Source organism: Rhineura floridana, chromosome 2 (genome assembly GCF_030035675.1).
Source record: "Rhineura floridana isolate rRhiFlo1 chromosome 2, rRhiFlo1.hap2, whole genome shotgun sequence".
In the NCBI taxonomy this organism is placed as follows: Eukaryota; Metazoa; Chordata; class Lepidosauria; order Squamata; family Rhineuridae; genus Rhineura; species Rhineura floridana.
Window position 1 is genome coordinate 111443652 of NC_084481.1, and position 16664 is coordinate 111460315.

A 16664-nucleotide genomic window follows, 5' to 3' on the forward strand; every position below is an offset into this window, starting at 1 on the left:
AAAGAGGTTGCAAGGAAACTAGGAACACACAAGCCACGCCTGACGTTGCAGTCAGCAACAAGCTGCAGCCAAGGTGTGCCTTATAAAGAGCAGGTTGGACAGCAGGAGCATTTGGGCCTTAAGGAGACAGGCCTGCCTCTCTTCTGCCTGACCTTCTGCTGTCTACGTTCTGCAGGTGAGGGGGGAGTATCCTGTTCACTGTCTGCATCTGGCTGCAGGGCCTCTGCTGTCCCTGGGGTGCTCTGCAGCTGAGGGGGAGAAGGAGCTGGATTCTCAGGAGTTTCCTCTGTGTCTCCTTCTGAGTCTGCTGCACCTGGGTCTGCTGCTGTTACTCCTGAGTCGTCCTCATCTGAGGAGTCCTCTGACGGGGCCATGACAATGATACTCAATTCTGTTCTCTGTAACATCTGAATCAAGAACGACTGTGCAGGCCCTGGATGAGAGCTAATACACTGAGGCCTCATTCACACCATGCATTTATTCCACTATTATTCCACTTGAGTCATGGTTTCCCACAAATAATCATGGGAAGTGTAGTTTGCGAAGGGTGCTGAGAGTCATTCAAAGACCCCTATTCTCCTCAGAGAGCCACAATTTCCTGAGTGTTTTAACAATCAATCCCTCTTCCCAGGGAACTCTGGGAATTGCAGGTTTGTGAGGTGAACAGGGGTCTCCTAACAACTCTCAGCACCCTCACAAACTACACTTCCCAGGATTCTTTGGAGGAAGCTATGACTGTTTCAAGTGGAATAATAGTGGAATAAATGTACAGTGTGAATGCAGCGATAGTCTGAATCAGGGCCGGCTCCAGGCATGCAGGGGCCCTTGGGCATCAGCTTGCCCTGGCCCCCCAGTGGGTGGGTGGGCGTGCGCATGTGCACGCATGCTCGCGCGTGCGGCCCCCACGCAGCCCCCCTACCTGTCTAGTCTTTACCATTGCCCTTAATGAAGATGGCGGCCGTGGTTTCCCTAAGGGGAATGAAGCCTCCACCGCCATCTTTGTTGATGGTACACGTGCGTGCTATGTGCGCACATCTCTGCCATCAACTAAGATGGCGGCAGCGGCTTCAGTACCTTAGGGAAGCTGCAGCCGCCATCTTCATTAAGGGCAATGCTAAAAAGCCTGCTGACAGGTACGTGGGGGGCATGGGGGGCACGGATTGCGGAAGGGGAGCAGAGGGTCCCTCAAGGCTCCTGTAGCTCCGGGGCCCTCGGGCCAGTGCCCAACCTGGCCACCCTTTAGAACCGGCCCTGGTCTGTATCCTGGGAAGCCAGCCTCAGTGGGCCAGTGTTTCCCAGGTTTGGGAAGCTGGTAAGTTGCCTGCCCTGAATGGAGTCACTCACTCCACACTGAATGGAGTCATGCATGTAACCCCTATGGATTGTTGGTTTGGCCCAGTGGGTGGGGAAACATTAAGGAAGTGACTGTATTTGTGAGTTTTATATCAGAAAGAGAGAGAGAGAGGCTGCCGAGGAAAGGAGCTGTTATTGCCAGGAAACAAGAATTAGGCCGTTGTCACCTTGAATTAGGTAATGGGATTTTAATTTATACGTGTAGGAGGGAATGGAAGAGTAAATTCCTTTTTATGGCTTTACATATTTGCATTTATCTTACATTTTGTTTAGGGCTTTAATTGGTGTATGGGAACCCCTGATCTTCCTATCCTGGAATTTTCTTCAAGCAACTTCAACACTGGTGGCTTGCTTGATGCATGGAACTTTGGGAATTATTATATTCTGAAGACATATGTTAAATTCTGTTGGGATGTTGCATTGTTTTTGCAATTTTTGTTACCTGTTTTAAACTATAATTGTGTTTGCATTATTCATTTACAAAGTAGCCTCATAGAACTCAAGAGGCTAGTACACATAGTCTGGGGGTGATCCTAGATCCAGCTGTGGCACTGGAAGTGAAGATGCCCTCGGTAGTTAGGAGTGCCTTCTACCAGCTTTGGCTGTAAGACAGCAGTGGCTATTCCTGAATCAGGATAACTTGACCACAGTTGTCCATGCATTGGTAACTCCAAAGTTGGATTGCTGAGGTATGGAGGCTACAGCTTGGTTGGTCAGGAGTCTGCAGCTTGGTTGCCTGTAGGGGCAAACTACCACTAGCATATTAACACATCGTTTGCAGGATTTGCATTGGCTGCCAATCTGGTACTGGATCAAGTTTAAAGTTTTGGTACTAACATATAAGGACCAGCTTACTTGAGAGATTACCTTGTGGTCTGAAAGAGAATTTTTCCTTGAAGTTCCAAAGATATCAGAAGTCCACTCCACAGCAACTCGGAGCAGGACTTTGAGTGTGGCTGCCGCTGTTCTGTGAAATAGCATTCCTGTCGAAATACAAAAGGCGACTACAACTGAAGACATTTTTGTTTCATCAAGCTTTAGGTGTTCATTTGTATTATTTTAAAACCTATTTTCAGTTTTTTTAGATACTATTTTTTAAAAAAACTTTTAACAGGTTTTTTTTGGTGTATAAATCACCTTGGGACAGACAGACAGACAGACAGATAGATAGATAGATAGATAGATAGATAGATAGATAGATAGATAGATAGATGAGTATATATGTATATGAAGGAATGAATGTTAATTTGGGACCAGAACCTCACTAGGAATGCAAATTGACTTAGAACAGAGTGGGGCCTTTTTCAGGCCAAGGTCTGCATTTCCTCATGGGCAACCTTTCGAGGGCTGCATAGCAATGGTATGGCAATTGCGAGATGTAAAAGTGAGCAGACCAACTTACCTTTGTACAGGTTACATTCCAGCCAGGCAAAAGTCAGAAGTTTCTGTGCTCTCTCTCTCTCTCTCTCTCTCTCTCTCTCTCTCTCTCTCACACACACACACACACACACACACACCCCTCCATCTTTCCAGGCAAGCATGAGGCGTTATCATAGTTCAAGGGTGCATCCTAGCCAGGCAAAAGCATTCAAGGAAGTGTGCCCTGCGGGAGGGGATGTGTTCTGGGAGAGTCCTGCGGGCCAAATAGAGAAAGCCGGATTTGGCCCCTGAGCTGGAGGTTCTCTTCATGCCTGAATTAGAAGATGAGGTGGTGTCAGAGTTTAAATCAACACTTGTTTTTATTTGGGTAGCTTCCCAGTGAAGTCTGTGGAAGCTTCCCAGATGATAAAGGAAAATCTTTAGGCGTTGCCCAATGTTTATGATAGTTTATGTTGCTGAGATTGAGGAAGGAAGGCAAGAGATTCGATACTTTCAAACAGCGTTCCCTTCAATTACTCTTTTTAAGAAATGCTGCTGTGATCCTTACATTGCTGAAACTATTTAAATGCCTAAATAGGCCACATTTTAAAGATAGTTTCTGTCAAACTGGTTTATCAAAGCATTTTCATCTTCAGCTCAGTGCCTTGGATATGATATCTTTGTTGTCTCTGTTGCCATAACACAAATAAATGTGGATATATGAAAGAAGAGAGATTATCCAAATCCTTGTATTGATAGTGTTGCACTATATACTTTTGTGGTTGAGTTCTCCCTTTGCCATAATGGTTCTGGACTTTTATTCCTATTTATGGAGACCCTGGTGAGAAATGAACTTTGCAATGAGGAAAATGTGATGGTATTAATAGAGCTGTCTGCATACTGATACATTGCATTTGGACTGGTCTCTTCTGGCAAGTGGCTTCTCTGCAAACAGTAGCAATCAGGGGGAGGACTTGAGCTCCCAGACCACATCCACCGTGCCTAAATTATTGGTGCAAGAATGTGGATGGTGTAAGAAGTACAGGATGGCTCTATGAATATATTCAGAAAGCCGTTAATAGTTATTCCCCACTTTATTAGCTGAATTGATTCATATCTGTCCATATATTTATCGAGAGAGCATATGTATCTCCCTGCTCTTTGAGAACAAGCACAAATCCCTTTTGATGATTCCACTATTCATCAGGTTGGTGGCTACTGTGGAGTCACCTTGTCTAACAAACAGCCCACAGATTATGGAATCAACCACCTGGTGCCTGCCAAGGTGTGCTAGATACAGGATCTTAGCCCTTTCAAAGGGGCTGTAAAGACTTGTCTTTTTTGACAATCCTTCTCTAGTTAATGTGGTTTCTATTTTATTGAGTTTTATTGGCTGCTGTATAGTTTCTCCAATATCATTTTATCTGCTAGGTTATTGATGTTCTTGAATTGTAGCTTGTGGTTTTGACTGATGTAACCTCTCTTGGGAATCACTGAATTGAAATGCAAGTTATAATTTTTCTAAATAAATAAAATTGTTCTAGGGGGTGGAGGGGGTTCTGTAATATTCACAGCTATTAGTGAAACCTCTGTGTCTTTTTCTAGCTGGTCACAAGTAGCTGGTCACAAGTGCAAATGTTCAAATCTGAGTAATAAGATATTACCTATTCAATCTTCCTCCTTTTTTCTTTCTTGGCTGTTCTGGAAAGTTTATCTTTTTGTGTATTTGACCTTAAATGAAACCAACATACAGTAACTCTCTTCTGCCGATTTGTCTTTTTATGCATTTATGGGGACAGAACATGGTTCTAAAGCAAAACGTTTCTCTCTTCACAATAGCAGACTCTGATTTAAGGCCAAACATGTCACTTGGGAGTTGCATGACTGACGTTCTAATTAAAAATAGCAGCTGTGAATGAGGGAAAATTTTAAGACCATGATGTATGGGGAGGGAGGATTTCCTAAGGGTGGGGAACTTCCAGCCCATGGACCTAATTAGGTCCAGCATGACTCCCCATTTGGGTTGCAAGGCCATTCCAGCCAAGCCACACCAACTTGCCCTTCATATGACAACATATATGATGACAGGTATGGGGCAGATAAAGACCTGGTTCAGCCAAAAGAAGTTTGCAGGCACAGTTGATCGGTGGTGCCTGCAAAGCCCTGTGCAAAGGGCTTCTAGGGGCCCGTCCAAACGACTGTATAATCAGCAATATGATCGCTTTATGTAGTGATTAATTCTGCGTGGTCCATACAATGTTACTCCTAGTTGCGGATTTTTGTGCTCACAAATCCATATTTGTGATTCCTTGAAAAATACGATATGCTTTCCTAAAGCGGGAAGCAATTGCATTACCTTTATGGCACTCGGATGCAATGCCGCAGAGTTTACTACAGTAGGCATTCCAGGGGCAGTCCTTGGGCGTTTTCCCATACCCCTTCTATCCTTCCCAGCCAATTGCGTATTTCCACTTTTGCACATAAGCATGAATGTCCGAGAAAGCCAGCGTCATATTTTGCAGACCAGTTGGCTCATAGGGGTGGTGTGACAGGCGGAGCTTTGGAAAAAAATGAAATGAATGTATTTCATGTCTGGGTGCGAAAACAGCAGATTTGTTTACATTGAAACAGCAAACAAACAGTCAAGGTGGGGACTCTCCGATGACAAAGCTAATATGGAAAATGTGGATTATCAGGTAAGGTTGGACGGGCCGAAAGACCCAACTATCAGCTGAATGTAGTTCAGGTGGAGTGCTTTGCAAGACCTGACAATTGGCTGATTATTAGGTTTTGTGGAGCACTTTGAATGGCTGTGTATTTGCGCACACAGATTAATTTCAAACAGCCTCATGGGCAAAAAGAGTTCACCTGATGTCAGGTGGTGGCAGCCCCACTCTCTTGTGAAATTTAGCTTGCAGGGGTTGGGTGGGATAATGATCTGGTCTGCAAGCCAGATATAGTTCCCCAGCCCCAACTTAACCCTTCCCTCCTATGCCATGGTTCCAGTGAAAATTGCCTATCCAGAAGCTGCTATTTGGCATGCGAGGGGAGTTTCTAATGGGACAGATGAATTTTCCAGCTTTGGTGCAGGGGGATTTTCATCAGGGTCACAGCATGGGAGGAATGGATTGGTTCTCCACACCCTACAGTCCTAATCCTGACACATCCTGCAGCTGCTGTTTTCAGCTAATAAATAAGTTGTGCAATTCCAAGTGGTGTGGTATGTTACATGTATTTTATCTTTCAGCTCCCAAATGCTGCTGAAGGAATGCAAAGTCACAAGCAGGATTTCTGAGCCACTTACTGGATCACATTCCACCTCTACAATCTGAATGACTCTTTCCTCAATTATCAGCCTGCATGCTTGTAAATCCTTTTTTTTTTTTTGAGCCTATTCAGCCAAAGGAAATACAGGTAACAGTATCACTATCAGCAGTACAACATCATATATAATCATGGACATATCTGTTGTCAGGTTTGTTTGTTTTTGCTCTGGTTCTATCATGCTAGAGAAGGAAGCAGGAAATTTCATTATCAGAAATTAGGCATTTTGTCCTGCGATAATCTACAAATCTTTTTTCATAGATCAGGGGTGCCAGCCTAGTACCAGCAGATGCCATGACACTTGTGAAGGCCTTAAATGGTGTCCACAGGAAGAGACCTCAGACTCTGAACTTTTATTTTTTAAAAAGTAAGTCTACTCAAAAGAAGATTATGAAGCAAAATGTGCAGGTACCCTTCTAAGCTATTTCCTTGACATGAGCCAGCCTGGTTGCTCCTGGCTGTCAGTATTTTTAGCCAATGAGTGAAGTTAGAGCTGTGATTGATAAGTGAGTTGTTTGGACACCAGGCAATAAGAATCCCTCTGGTCCTAAAGAGCTTCTGTTTTACCTTCCCCTTTAGTGCACTTGGAATCTCCACAGTTTGTCTTTCCTTTTTACCTAGTTACCAGGATGCATCTTTCCTGTGCAGGGTTCATCTGAGATCAGGTACTACCAAGAAGTTATTTTCTGTGAATACTTCTACACAATAAGTGTGGATGGATGTTAAAGAATGCATTCTCCAAATGACAAATGAAAAATGTGAAAACTTTGCAGAGGCTTAGGCATGCCTCCTGCTGTGTAGGAGCTGATGTCCAGACACTAATTAAGAATTCATTATATATTAATTTACAGTACAATGGTATACATGTCTACTTCAGAAGTAAGTCTCTTTGTGTTTAATGGGACTTACTCCCAGGTATGTGGAGATAGGATGGCAGCTTAGGCTTTGGTTTAGAATTGGCATTGTGGAAAACAGGGCTTTTGTGCCTTTAACAGCTGTATCTACACAGTAAGGACCAGCAGGACATAGTGGACTTCCCATGATAAACATGAGATTGTCGGGCTGGAGGGGAAAAGCAACAATGGCTGTACTCTCTCCCTAAGTTTGTGTGGTGTGCCATGCCCTCCATGGCAGCCATTTTTGTGTTATGCTACAAACCCCCGTGGCAGCCATTTTATGACTGAAGCCCTCAGCACACCCTCAAAATTCGAAACATGCCTCCTGGTCCGAAAACGGTGACAATTTATGTTGTCTTTATACCAGTTTAACTGATATGCCTTTCCTAAAAGAAGCCTGGGAAATACAGTTTGGTGAGGGCACTGAGCAGTGTCTGTTAAAGATCCCCAGTCCCTCATAAAACTACAATTCCCAAAGTTTTCCAGGAAGAAGGAAAGAGTATTAAATCAGTTTAAGTCTCTGGTATAGATGTCCCCAAGTAATGGGATAGATGTCCCCAAGTAATGGGATAGATGTCCCCAAGTAATGCACTTTTGAAGCCACTTATGAAATGTGTTAATTCAGAACAGGTTTAAGAAAAACAAAACTGTATGCTGTTTGCACTCAGGTCCTCCTTGCAGGTTTCCCATGGGCAACTGGTTGGCTACTGTGAGAACAGGATCCTGGATTTAAGACACAGTCAATTTATTCTCATGTTAGAACATATCTCCTGTGTCCCCCTGTCTCAAGCTTACCCCGAGATGTCTAATAGATTGTGATGGTTACTCTTTTGTCAGCAGTACTCAATATTTAAATTTTACATAGGAAGTAAAGTGTCACATGTCTCACTATGCAACAGCTCGGGGTATCCTTCCTTAGTTTTGCACTATGAAGCCAACACTTCTGTCAGTACTCTGAATGTGGTGTAAGTGGGAGTGGAATGTATGCAGTAGAAGGAAGGAAACACACTGCAGGCAAGATATCTGTGACCTTCAGGGAACTTCCCTGAAACCAGAGGAGTACCTCCGGACATATATTTTGACCTTTACTAAGGTTTTAAGAAAGTACATTGTGCCAGGCAGCCTGGTAGGTTGCTTTGGTGTGAGGAAGAAGCTGTTCAACTCCTCCACATTGTGATCCTATCATAAATGATAAGGTGTCACATTCTTGACCTTACCCTTGAGTAGTTATCCTCCCTCCCTCCTTAAAGAAACAGGCATGAGTTGTGGGAGAGGAAGACTGGAAAAGGGAGCTGGCTACCATGAGTTATTCTCTTTTGGCCTTGCCTCCTTCCTGAGTATTAGCGTTACCCTTTGCACAATGGAGTAGATACATTCCTGGTGTTATAACCTGGAGAATGAGGTGCAAAAGAGGATGTCTAGGGCTTGAAAGTATTGTTGGGACTGGCATTAAGTTCCTTCTTTGGTGTCTGTATGGCTTCACTCCCTGATCTTCATCATCAGGATTCAGGACTTACTTTGCTGGTAGGAATGCAGGAGAATGTGGCTTGGTTCACATTTTAATGTAAAACTCCTTAATTCACTCTTTCTGGAATACTATACAAGCTGAAATGCAGCTATCCTTTGAAATTAACTTCAAGTTCTGTAATGCAGTTGTCCAACCAAATGTATACAAAAATGCATATATTAGGGGAAAGTGTACATATAAATGCCTACGTTGGTGAAAATAACATAGAAAATGCATTATGTTATTATAACAACAACTTACGACTTATGGTGACCCTATGAATCAGTGACCTCCAAGAGCATCTGTCATGAACCACCCTGTTCAGATCTTGTAAGTTCAGGTCTGTGGCTTCCTTTATGGAATCAATCCATCTCTTGTTTGGCCTTCCTCTTTTTCTATTCCCTTCTGTTTTTCCCAACATTATTATCTTTTCTAATGAATCATGTCTTCTCATGATGTGTCCAAAGTATGATAACCTCAGTTTCAACATTTTAGCTTCTAGTGACAGTTTTGATTTAATTTGTTCTAACACCCAATTATTTGTCTTTTTCGCAGTCCATGGTATGCGCAAAGCTCTCCTCTACCACCACATTTCAAATGAGTTGATTTTTCTCTTACCTGCTTTTTTCACTGTCCAACTTTCACATCCATACATAGAGATTGGGAATACCATGGTCTGAATTATCCTGACTTTTGTGTTCAGTGATACATCTTTGCATTTGAGGACTCTCATAGCTGCCCTCCCCAGTCCTAACCTTCTTCTAATTTCTTGAGTATTGTCTCCATTTTGGTTAATGACTGTGCCAAGGTATTGATAATCCTTGACATGTTCAATGTCCCCATTGTCAACTTTAAAGTTACATAAATCTTCTGTTGTCATTACTTTTGTCTTTTTGACGTTCAGCTGTAGTCCCGCTTTTGTGCTTTCGTCTTTAACTTTCATCAGCATTCATTTCAAATCATTACTGGTTTCTGCTAGTAGTATGGTATCATCTGCATATCTTAAATTATTGATATTTCTCCCTCCAATTTTCACACCTCCTTCATCTTGGTCCAATCCCGCTTTCCATATAAAATTATAAACAAAAATGTGTTTTTGCCTAAAGTACACACACCTTTGCTGAAAGCACACACAACTCTGCCTTCCAATGCTTTGTTTCCACTCCCCACCCCAGCACCTGCTGCTCCATTTAGCCTATTGGTAGAGTTGGCCTTGCTAGGTCTGAGATGAGGATCCTTTGAACTTGCCCTTCAAGTGACCCCTATGGTGGTCGTGGTGGGGTTGTGAAGAGCAAACAGATGCGTCTAAATGGCAGGGGAGGGGAATACATTATTGTTGGAGATTTTTAGCGGGATGTGCCTGAACTTTGCTGCCATGAGACAGGATTTTCCTTTTGCAGTGGGGATGGTGTTTTTTGTTCTTTCTTAGCTTTTAATTGCCTGCCACAAAAACATGGCCTCTGGAAATCAACAACTGGGACAAAGAAGGCAATGTCTTTCTCCCTATTTAAAAAGATTTGGTGACAGTTATTCGGATTGATTGGGCCAATGTGGACCACAGGATATTATGGTCTTGATCTTTTTTTTTTTACCTCATAAGCTGTCACTAAGATGAGTGGAGTTCTTAGTTTGTAGTCCTGGGCCCATGAACTGGAATGTTGGTTCTGAGGAACAAAATAACATGTTTTTGTCATTTGGAAAATTGTTCAGAATTGACTACAAATCACAAAATTGCTTCTTTGGGTGCCACTAAATTAAACACGGAATTTCCAAATGGGCTATGCTGTTCTACTGCACTGATAATAATAATAATAATAATAATAATAATAATAAAATTTTATTTATTAGTCGCCCATCTGTCCGAATTAACGGACACTCTGGGCGATGTACAACAATATAAAATACAATATAATACAAATACAGTCAACAATCATCTAAAGCATCTTTCAATATAATAATAATAATAAAATTTTATTTAATTAGTCACCAATCTGTCCGCCTAAGCGGACACTCTGGGCGACGTACACAATATAAATACAATATAAAAACATATGCATATAACAAATTACAATATTAACAGCAATTCATAAACCATCCTTCAGTAATACAATATAAAAACCTAACCCACCCCAGAAATCCCATAGGCCAATTAATACACTATAACCTTAATCTGCCCCGGCAATCCCATAGGCCTGTCTGAATAGGCAGGTCTTTAAGGCCCGGCGAAAGACCATCAGGGAGGGGGCATGACGGAGGTCAAAAGGAAGCAAGTTCCAGAGGGTGGGGGCCACAACTGAAAATGCCCTCTCTCTGGTCCGCACCAGCCTAGCTGTTTTCACCGGTGGGACCGAGAGAAGGTCTTGTGAGGCTGATCTTGTTTGGCGGCATAATTCGTGATACTGGAGGCGTTCCTTCAGATAAACTGGGCCGAAACCGTATAGGGTTTTAAAGGTCAGTACCAACACCTTGAATTGGGCCCGGTAAACAACTGGTAACCAGTGTTGATCTACCAACACTGGGGTGATATGATCCCGCCGGCGGCTCTGCTTTATCACGCGGGCCGCCGCATTCTGTACCAGCTGCAATTTCCGGACCGTTTTCAAGGGTAACCCCATGTAGAGCGCATTACAGTAGTCTAAGCGAGAGGAGACCAGGGCATGTATCACTCGCGGGAGCAGATGTACAGGAAGGTAGGGTCGCAGCCTCTGTACCAGATGTAATTGATACCAAGCTGCCCGGCTCACTGCCAAAACCTGAGCCTCCATGGACAGCTGGGAGTCAAGAATGACCCCTAGGCTGCGGACCTGGTCCTTCAGGGGTAGTCTCACCCCATTAAGCACCAAGTCAAAATTTCCCAACCTTCTCTTATCAGCCACGAGCAACACCTCGGTCTTGTCAGGGTTCAGCTTCAGCCTGTTCTCTCCCATCCATCCACTTACGGACTCCAGGCACTTGGACAAGGCATTCACAGCCAACTCTGGTGAGGACTTAAATGAGAGACAGAGCTGAGTGTCATCCGCATATTGGTGGCACTGCAGCCCAAAACTCCTGATGATGGCTCCCAGCGGTTTCACATAGATGTTGAATAGCATGGGGGAGAGGATAGAACCCTGTGGCACTCCACAATTGAGAGGCCAAGGGTCTGAAACCTCATCTCCCAATGCCACCCATTGATATCTACCGGAGAGATAGGAACGGAACCACCGTAAAACAGTGAAACAGTAAAACAGAATCTTGAACATTACTTTATCTGCATGGGATATTAAGGCAATAGTTTAATAATTACTGCATTCCCTGGATCCCCTTTCTTTGGAACTGGGATATATATTGAACGCTTCCAGTCTGTGAGCCATTGTATAGTTTTCCATATTTGTTGACAATTTTTTGTGAAAATTTGGAGAGATTCAGTCTCAGTAACTTGTAGGAACTCTATTGGTATGCCATCTATTCCTGGTGATTTGTTTCTTCCAAGTATTTTAAGAGCAGCTTTCAGCTCACATTTTAAAATTTCTGGTTCTTCATCATCCTCCATGAATGAATCTGTCATCCTGTCATCTCTTTTATAGAGTTCTTCAGTGTATTGCTTCCATCTTCCTTTTATTTCATCTTGGTCAGTCAGTGTGTTCCCCTGTTGATTATTCAACATCCCTACTCTTGGTTTAAATTTCCCTCTAATTTCTTTAATCTTTTGGAATAGGGCTCTTGTTCTATCTCTTTTGTTGTCCTCTTCTATTTCTATACAATACTTCTCTTTTCCCCTATAGACTAGTCGCTGTATTATTGCATTTAGGGTTTTGACTGTGTTTCTCTCTCCTTTTGCTTTTGCTTTCCTTCTTTGTTTTCTCAGACATCCATTGAGGTCTTTCTCTCTTTTTAACTTTTTCCTATAGTAAATAATTTTCTTTCGCTTCTGTTTCTGTGAATATGTGAAGTACAGTAACAGTTTGCAAGATTTACGCTAAAAAAACCTACAAAAAATTGTGGAATAATGTCACTGACTATTCTGCAGAATAGTCTCCAATGAACATGAGGAGTGTCTCAGTTTGCACAAGATAAAGCAGTGGGAGGTGAAATATATTCTAGCAAATTTCTAGGTGTGGTCTGTATTTTTAATTGACCATGCCTACCTTTCCTTAAGTAGAGTGATTTAAGCATAGCAGGCTGAAAACATGCATCTTGGGCAGGCCACGTTTGTTTTTTCCAACAGCTAGAGTCATTGCTTAAGTAGTAACATATTGTAATCAGTCTGATTTTGCATCAAACTGCAGTTTCAGATTCAACAGTTAATGCACCGAAAACAGAAATAGAACATAACCTCCAGTTTGAAACACAAAAGGCTGTCTTCACCATCATATGACAATGACCAATAAAAAGGCTTTGAAATTAATAAAAATAAATTTGACACAGATTTCTAGGATGAATAATGAGAGAAATATAATTTTCTCGGTTAGATTCTCTAGAAATAGTAGTAACACAGAAAAGAAGCAAAGTAAGAAGAACACCAACAAACATACAAAAATGTAATTCATCTTTGGAGATGACAGGTGTTGCCACCACTCACCATATTCTCAGAGGTACATGTTATCAGATTCTTCCAAGCTACACAGGAAGTGGATTGGTCTGTGAAAGACCAATCCAAATTGGGTTTGCATTTTTACAAATTTGTAGGGCAGTACAATTATGAGTTTCTGCCGGGCTTTGAAGACCTGGCTGTTCAAACAGGCTTTTGAGGTGGGTTAGGTTCTGTAGCTATTGGTTGTGATTTTAATGTGCTAATGTTTTTATGTTTATTGTCTAATGTAATTTATGTTTTTGGCTGTATGTTGCCCAGAGTGGCTGGACAACCTCCCAGATGGGCGACTAATAAATCCAATAATAAATAAATAAATAAATAAATAAATAATCTCAGAGAGGAGGTCAGGTCTCCTGCTTCCCTGTTGCATTCACTATAGCTGCCCAGTTTCCGTGCTTTTTAAAGTTTGCTAGAAATATCTGTTGGCTATAGGTACATTCTTCAACCGCAAGGGTGTTTTGCCTATTAGGGAATATATTCACAGATCAAAGCAGGTTAATTGTGAGTCAGGCTAAAAGCTCAGTGTTGGATTGCCATTTTGGGACTATTCCCATGCACCTAAATGACTTAGGCCATAACATTATAATTATTACAGTGGCAGTGGGGTGTGTATGTGTGGATAATTACTCCAAGATGGCACTGGACATCCATGTTACACTAAGGCTTCCTAAAGAGTGCTCTTACACATCAACACAAGAACTTCTTATCAAAGTAGGAGCCTAAAATGATCTTCCCCAACCTGGTGCTCTCCAGGTGTTTTGGACTACAGCTCCCATCATACATGACCATTGGCCATGCTGGCTGGTGCTGATGGGAGTTGTAGTCCAAAACATCTGGAGGGCACCAGGTTGAGGAAGCCTGGCCTAAGCAACTGAAGCCTACTCACAGTGCACATACCTAGCTTAATTTGGGAGATATCTTCCTGCAACTGAGAAGTAGACCAAGTAAGTGCAGCTTCAGTAAGATGCCTCAAGCACCAAAAAGGCTAATAGCTGATCTACATGTTCAGAAAAATCACACAGTTCAGCCCATCTGGGACTGTACCATTTCACAATGCTCTCTCTCGCTCTCTTGTGTGTGTGTGTTTGCAAGTTTGAATCCTCTTCAATAACAACACCAAAGAACCACATACACATAGAAAATAACATATCAGAGAGGAGGCTACAACATTTCTCTATGACATGTTTGCTTTCTACAGTCAGGGAATTTTTGATTTTGCAACACACTCCTGCAGTACGCATAAATCTTTCTGTATATATTATCTGTGTTAATATGTTTTAACTGGATTTAAGTGTATGTGTATGTATGTGTCATTGCTATACTAAATTAATATGCAGAGTAATTGAGCTCTAGTAAATGATAGCAGCTCACCTCTTGCACAAGTTATCTGATTTTACTTTATAGAGCAGGCTGTAGTATAGTAGCTATGAACTTGAAAGTCACCAGTTCCAATTTTGTCTCAGCTGTTAACTTATTAGTAGGAGGCCTTTGGCAAACCATCATATTGCAGTCTCAGCCTCCCATCTACAATAAGTAATATATTATTAGTGTACAATTCTGCCTTAAGGCTTACTGGCAGGAAGTATGTGAAGCACTTTGAATTCCCTGAAGCTCTGTGCAAATGCTAATTCTAATTTATAGCTAGTTACTTTATTTTTGGAATGGAGGTTCAACAAGCACCAACTTTTTGCTGCAACAATCCAGTTGGGAAGCAAATTACCACAAGGGAGATAAGACAGCAGTAGTTTACTCGTAACGAGAGAGAAAATTGGCAACAAGGAGCCTTCTGGTCTGTGAACTGGTTCCCCTTTTAGTGAGGCACTCAAAGATGCAGGATCTAGGAAGGGGGCAGTGTAGTTCTCCTCAGCAACAGATTGGTTCATTTTGACCTGGTCTGGTGATAAATACTTCCAGGTCAGGTCTGGTTCAACAGTCAGACAATGGCTGTACAGTTACTTCCTAGTCTTGCCTCAGGTTTGCCTCATCAGCCTTCCTGTTTTATTTATTTATTTATTTATTTCATTAAACTTATAGACCGCCCCATAGCCGAAGCTCTCTGGGCAGTTCACAAGACAAGAAACATCAAAAAAATACAATAAACATGTAACAATATAAAACAGATTAAAAGTTTAAAATGTTAAAAAGTTAAAAACAATATCAACGCATACTAAACATATTAAAAAGCCTGGGTGAAGAGAAAAGTTTTAACCTGGCGCCGAAAAGATAGTAACGTTGGCGCCAGGCGTATCTCCTCTGGGAGATCGTTCCACAGTTCGGGGGCCACCACAGAAAAAGCCCTCTTCCGCGTTGCCACCCTCCGAGCCTCCCTATGAGTAGGAACTCGGAGGAGGGTCTTTGATGATGAGCGTAGTGTACGGGCAGGTTCATAACGGGGGAGGCGTTCCAACAGGTATTGTGGTCCTGTGCCGTGTAGGGCTTTTACTTGTTCCTTTTACGTGTTCCTTTTACTTCTTGTCTGTCTGTTCCCCTCCGAAACCAGCCAATTTCTCAATCTGGTTGTTGTCTGTTTCATCCTTGTTCCAGCCCTATCTTCTCCCTTGGATTCCTCCTCCCAGCCTGCAACTGGCTCTGGATTCACCCTCCTGTAGGCCAAAGCACTAGATCTTTCTCCAGTTCCAATTACAGCAAGATCACTAGGCAGAGTGAAGGGTACCATTAACTTAAGAGGTAGCAAATATATCAGTTATTTAGTTGATAATAATATTTTTGTTATCATAAAGGGGGGATATTTGAATGCTTTGCTACAGGGTGCTGAAATGATTTAGGCTGTTTCTAGTCTGTCCTGCAAAGACACCAATTTCACTTCCCTACATATTAAGCTGCCTTCAACTGAGCACTAACAAGAAATGGAATAAGTTACAATCAAAGAAGGCAGCCTTAGTGACAGGATATTTCAAAGGCTGGGACTAGGGATATGTGAATTTGCCAATTTCCCTCTTTTTCATTTTTCCCATCAAGTTCAGTTCTCCATATTTCAACATTAGTTTGCAAAAGAAAGTCTTCATAAAAATTTATCAGCATTTTAGCACAAATTTCTACGAATATACATATTTCTGCATGCAATTTTGTCTAATGTGCCTGTTTTTGTAAACAATTTCCCTTGATAAAATGTTTTTGTATGCTATTTTTGCTAATAGCTTTTATGCACACTTTCTGTAGAATATGCATTTCTGCACACATTAGTTGAGAATTGCAGTGCAAAATTTGGAGAAGTACAAATTTTTGAAGAATCACTATGTTTTGGTTCGCATTTTATTTTGGGAAATGCCAATTAGGAAGGTTTGTGTACCAGTGCAAACTGAACCAAATTTCTCCCCAATCCCTAGCTGGGACAAGTGAGTGGTGCTGGTTTTAAACCTGGATTTATTCCTCTGGTTTTATTCTGGAATTTATTTATGAATATTTAAGTTTCTTTAAAAAAAAATTTATTGCATTTTTAATATAAACTGCCCAGGGATTTTTTTGGGTTTTTGGTGGTATATAAATACTGTAAAATAAATAAATCTCTCCGATTCAGAACAGAGAGGTAAAGGAAAACAGGATGTAAATGTTAATAACATATGCCAAATCCAACACCAATTTCAGAGCAGGTTTACAAAAACATCTAAACTGTATTGTGGTGAAGCCTTTT

The 16664-nt window shown here is 41.8% G+C and overlaps 1 long non-coding RNA gene across 1 annotated transcript in view; it reads left to right on the plus strand.

Moving 5' to 3' along the window:
* LOC133378275 (uncharacterized) overlaps positions 1-4285 on the plus strand; it is a 46319-nt gene extending 42034 nt beyond the window's left edge. The window contains exon 3 of the long non-coding RNA XR_009760926.1: positions 1627-4285. This is a non-coding gene — a long non-coding RNA (uncharacterized LOC133378275). The remainder of the gene's footprint in view (positions 1-1626) is intronic.
* Positions 4286-16664: the final 12379 nt, after the last annotated feature.